At 50.2% G+C, this 5,938-nt stretch overlaps 1 pseudogene; it reads right to left on the reverse strand.

The window, feature by feature from the left end:
- Positions 1-507: 507 nt before the first annotated feature.
- On the reverse strand, positions 508-4,973 carry LOC118587577 (annotated as a pseudogene).
- Between the last annotated feature and the right edge of the window lie 965 nt (positions 4,974-5,938).

A 5,938-nucleotide genomic window follows, 5' to 3' on the forward strand; every position in this document is an offset into this window, starting at 1 on the left:
AGGCACTTACACCTCCTCAGCCATCTCACCCATTCTCCCCTTTTAGTAACATTCAGAACCTTGTGTCCTCCACGGCACCCTGTGCCTTCTCCTCTACTCTCAGGTCTAGGCTTACATTTTTTTAAAATTTAATTTTGTTTTGTTTGAGACAGGGTTTCACTATGTGGCTCGGGCTGGCCTTGAAGTCCCAGCAATCCTCCTGCCTCAGTCTCCAAAACACTGGAATTATAAGTGTGTGCCACCACCACATGGGTTTAATCAATGAACAACACAGGCAACCACGGAATCGCACACGTGAAAAGGGCAACTCTAACAGTGTGGGCAGTCTATCTCAGTTTAAGAAGAAAACTCAGGAGCAGCCCCTCAGGGGGCTTGAACAGAATGTTCAGAATGGTCATCGGTGGTGCTTTCGTGAGAAGCCTGGATGCTTGTCCATTGCCTCACTGATTCGAGAAGTTACTGACCTTTCCTCTCAGGTCTTCTGGAACACACTTGCCCTTCTGGGACTTAAGGAACAGCATTCCTTCCCAAAGATGACTCCCCCTTACCCCGCAGCGCCGCCGTGAGACGTCGCATGGATGGTGGTAAGAATGGCTGCAACTGGTTCAGAGCTGAGTCTAGGATGAGGAAGGCATTTTAGAAATCTTTGGGGGTGCTTTCTTTGTTTGTTTGCTTGCTTGTTTTTCTTTCTTTCTTTCTTTCTTTCTTTCTTTCTTTCTTTCTTTCTTTCTTTCTTTCTTTCTTTCTTTTAGACATGGTCTCATGTAGCACAGGCTATCCTCAAACTCCTTGAGTAGCACAGGGATCCTTCTACCTCCACCTCCCAAGTGCTGTGATTAGAGTTGTGTACCACCATGCCTGGGACATGTGTGCCAGGGTCTCACACTACAGCCCACGCTGGTCTGGAACTTACATCAGTCTTATCTCGGCTGAGTGCTGGGACTACAGGCATGGTTTCCATGGGGGTTTCCCAGAAGTTACTCAGGCAGTCTTATTTTCTACATGTTCTTTTTTTGAGGCCGAAATTCTGGAGCTGGCCAGGGAAAGCAGGCAGAGAGATTATGGGTCCAAGCTGGAGCCGAGTTATGTCTGTCCTTTGACTGACACAGGCCTTGGTTGCCAGTGCAGACTAAGGTACGACTGGTCTCACCCTCATACCTGATGGATTTTCCCTGCTCTGCTGAGGAAGTATTTGTCTCCTGCTTGATGCCATTGGCTTTGGACGTATACAGCTTCGCCCTTTGAGTAAACAAGGGCATATAGGTGAGCCTGGGGTTGACTTGATCCTCAAATGGCACCTGTGAACTCGGAGCATGGGGAGGGAACAGAGCAGTCAGCTGAGAAAGGACCAAGTCCCATCCTCTGCATATCACAATCAGAGCCGTTTGTCAGTTAAGGAATCACAAGGAATATGATTTTGTTTTGCCTCAGGTAAGAATGAAATCTCTAGGGAGATGGCTCAGTGGTTGAGAACAAGTACTGCTTTTGCTAAGGACATGAGTTTGGTTCCCAGCACCCAAGTTGAATAGCTTACATAACCATCTGTAACTCCAGCTCCAGGGGATAAGATATCTCTGGCTTGAGGTCCCCTGCATTCAAATGCACATACCCACATCCAGACATAGACATATACACATGCATGTAATAACAATAACAATAGTACACTAGATATAAAAATGGAATCCTTACTGCTTAGTAAGCAGGGTTGGGAAGTATTCTTGTTCAAAATCTCTCTGAAGGCAAGTGAGACACAAGCCCAGTGGGTAAAGTTATCCACTATGAGGTGGCTCAGTGGTTAAGAGCACTGGCTGCCAGCTCACAAATATCTGTAACTCCAGTTCCTGGGGATCTGATGCCCTCTTCTGGGTCTCTACAGGCACCAGGTATGTTTATGGTGCACAGATGTACATGCAGGCAGAACACCCATACACAGAAAATAAAATAATAATACAAAAAAGGTTTTTGTTTGGTTTGGTTTGTGGTTTGTTTGTTTGTTTGTTTTAAGATAAACTGCTCTGCAGTCCCTACCAGGGGTTTTTCATGGCTTCCATAGCGCCCTTGGGGCTGAGCCCTCCAGTCTTGGAAGAAGTGCCTGCCGGTCAGGTCTGTTTGGAATTTGGCTTGGAAGATTCCAGGTGTGTTGGGGGGGCACTTACTCTTGACTCTTCTGGACAGGAGCTTGAGAGGTGGCAGACAGGACATCTGGGAAAGAGTGACAGCTTTAACTGCCTTGTGCTTGCCACCAGGCAGCATGGAGTGCTCAGAGTCTGGGAGTGGTTGTGGATCAGGGAAAGTGTATTTCTGGATTTCCCAAGATAATTAAAGTGGTGACAGGCTCTGTTGTTCTCTGTTCCCTGAAGGAGGGATTAGGACCTTCTTCTTTTTCTTCTTCTAAACAGGGTATCATGTAGCTTGAGCGCCAATATGTAGCCAAGGATGACCTTGGACTTCCGACCCTGCTTCCACGTTCCAAGCGCTGAGACTATAGACCTGAACCACTACCCCCAGTTTATAAGGTGCTGGAAATCAAACCTGGGGCTTCATGCATGTTAAGGAAGCACTCTGCCGAGTGGGCCACACCCCTGCCCTAGTCACCTCTTGACAGGGACACTTGGCACTTTACCCTGGATGCTGGGGTTTCATCAAACTTGGCAGCTCTCTTTGTCCCCGTAAGGGCTATCCCCTGCTTTGTCTGGCTCGACTCCTGATGTTTGTGGGTCGTGGGCCAGCCAGGTGCCATTTCCCTCGCCACACGCTGTGTGGATTGGCTGCATAGGGAACAAAAGATTCCACTGGTGGTGACCTCTCCCTCTGAGCCGACCCAGGTGACCTAAGCAGAAGGGCCCTGTGGCATGGGCTTGCCTCCTTGCCTTTCATTGGTGGGTTTGCCTAAATGAAACAATATATTTTTGGGTACTTTCAAATGAAAATTCTGTATTGCTTCTCTGGAAAGGAAAATTTAAATTTATTTTATCGGTTTCTTTTTCATATCCCCCTGTTATCATGCTGTGTCTTAACAGAGAAGATGAGACACCTGCCACCACAGGATAGGACCACAGGGAGTGCACTAAAACCTTCTCGCAGGCAGCTGGGGGCTGCAGCTTAGAGAATGGGGGCTCGGTGAAAAGAAGCTTGGACATGTGTCTGCTGGCAGGGTATATAGCTTTCTGTGTCACTAGGCTGATGCGTGAGTCACTTTGGGGAGTATGCCACCTCTTCAGCCTACAGCTGTGGGCCATTTGTAAAGCACACAGTAGTGTCTCTGGGTTCAAGCTGGGCTTCCTAACTGGGTCGGGATGAGCGAGAGGGCTTTCTGGGGCCAGAGAGGGCAGGACGAAGACACTTTGTACTTCAGTGAGATTGGTAAACCTGGGTCTTCCTGTCTTGCAATGGGGACTTTATGTCTCCCATGAATGCACAGGGGACAGGGATGACCCTGAATTTAGGACCCACACTCCCATACCAGTGTGTCCCTTGCTCAAATCTCAGGTGGAGTCAAAAGTCTAAGTTAAAGCTGAGCTGGAGGGAAGTCCAAGATTCATGAAGAACGAGCCCTTTGCTCTGCGGTTTGACGACTGTCTCTGAGGTGACAGATGGCAGACTTCTAATATTACCAGACCCTTGGGTAACAGGCCCCTCCCTGCCCTTCTGGAACCCACACAGCCCTGCCTCCCGCTGACAGGCTTGCTCTCAGTTCTGGCTACTCACATGATCCCTTGACTGCTCTTGTCTAGACCAGGTGAGAGAACTTGACTCCACACTGGGGCTTGGGTGTTGGTCTGGTCCTGGTTGACCAACTCCGTGTGGTTCAGATGTCCTCTTGGTGCTGTTCTTCTGCCCTGAATGTGACCTGGAAGCATTATGTATGGAACTGAGGATGGCCTAGAACTTCTGATCTTCTGGCTTCTACCTTGGGATTATGGGTGTGTATCACCATGCCTGCTTTATGCAATAATGGAGCTCAAACCCAGGGCTTCATGCGTGCTAGTCAGTCACTCTGTGGACTAAGCTACACCCCAGCCTCAATCCATCCCTTCATTTTGAAAGCCTGGCTTACAGGGCTGCCGTCAGGCCCAGCCGACAGAGGGAGGATGGGAGGAGGGAGGATGGAAGGCTGCGCTGAGTAGGAAGCATGGCACCCTCCAGAGTGATCCCGGCTGACTTGTAGCCAGACAAAGCCTGAAGCGCTACGGAGAATCAAGCTTTTGCCCTGCACTGTCTTCCACCCCTGGGATCTGTCTGGGGGACAGGGATGCTCCTGGATAGGACTAAACATGGTTTCTGGGAACAGAGGGTTCAGATATTGCTTTATGTCTAATGTCCTTCTCCACTCCCTCTTAACCTCCACCCCTCCATTAATTCTCACCTGAATGGGAAGGCTCGTCCCCGTGTACCACATTGTCCATCTTCCAGGGCTTGAACCATTCTCTGTGGGTCTTACTGACCGGGACCCATGCAGGCTTGTAGAACTGGTTGTGTACACTTGAGCTCTTTCTCTGCAATGGAGCCTCCTCTAGCAGCTGCAGGCGGTATTTAACATATGTTGGGGCAATTTCCTCCTCTTCCAGCTCCTGGAGAGGAGACCCAGGCTGCTGTTGGGTCTGCTGGGAAGTTCACTCGGTCAGAGGGGTCACTGCTGGGGTTAAGTAGGGGAAGTGTGTGTGTGTGTGTGTGTGTGTGTGTGTGTGTGTGTGTGTGTGTTCTCAGTTTCCTAGAGTAAACACTGGAAAGTTACTTGTCTGAGCTACAATGTCATTACTTGCAAAATCAGCAAAACAGACCCCTTTCTGGGTTCCTGAGGAGATCTGAACTAAGGACTTAGCATTGTGTTTGGCATATAGTAAGTGTGTAATAATAGTCTCTTAAATGGCTGTGATCTTCCTAGAAGGTGCTGCCATTGGTGGCCCGAGGTGGGGCTTGATTTGAGCACTTAACTTTACCTGAACACCGGGGACACTGTCCTCAAGCCCCATGGGGACCGCCAGGGGCTCTCTCTGGATGGAATTGGACGAGTCATCAAGCGGGTAGGCTCTTCTGTCCCCAGGAGAGAGAATGTCTAGAGTAGGGAAAAGAACTAAGGACCATCTTAGCTCTCCTACCTGTAGGCAGCTTTCTGCTGTCCGTCCCTCACTGAGGGGAGAGGAAGGCATGGGCATTATGTCCAGACAGGTCCCAGCTTTGATTAATTTGAGACTCGATCAGTGTGAGAACTTGAGGGGAAGGGTTGGAATGGAATGGGGATGGCTCTTGGCACTTAGGGCCATGGCAAAGACAGTCTTCTTCCCTCCCTCCTCCTCCCCTCCCTCCCTCCCTCCTCCCCTTCCTCCCTCCCTCTCTCCCTCCCTCCTTCTCTTCCCTCTCTCCCTCCCTCCCTTCCTCCCTCCTCCCCTCCCTCCCTCCTTCTCTTCCCTCCCTCCTCCCCTCCCTCCCTCCCTCTCTCCCTCCCTCCTTCTCTTCCCTCTCTCCCTCCCTCCTTCTCTTCCCTCCCTCCTCCCCTCCCTCCCTCCCTCCTCCCCTCCCTCCCTCCTTCTCTTCCCTCCCTCCTTCCCTCCCTCCCTCCTTCTCTTCCCTCCCTCCTCCCCTCCCTCCCTCCTCCCCTCCCTCCCTCCTCCCCTCCCTCCCTCCTTCTCTTCCCTCCCTCCTTCCCTTTTTCATTTTTTTTTTTTTTTTGAGAGAGCCTTATGTAGCTCAGGTTAGCCAAGAATTACCTACACAGCTAAAGACAGCCTTGAATTTCTGATCTTCCTGCTTCCACCTCCCACGCACCACCACATCCCGTTTATTCAGCAAATGTAACCCAGTGCTCGGTGCCCCCCTAGGAAATTGCTCTAAAAACTGAGCTACACTCCAAACTGCAAAAGCAGTTGTTCTCAAACACTTCAGGATTGTTTTGTTCTTTCTTCTGGCTTCTTGGCTGTTGGGAATGGGTGACTTACAG

The sequence above is a fragment of the Onychomys torridus genome, chromosome 7, assembly GCF_903995425.1.
Source record: "Onychomys torridus chromosome 7, mOncTor1.1, whole genome shotgun sequence".
In the NCBI taxonomy this organism is placed as follows: Eukaryota; Metazoa; Chordata; class Mammalia; order Rodentia; family Cricetidae; genus Onychomys; species Onychomys torridus.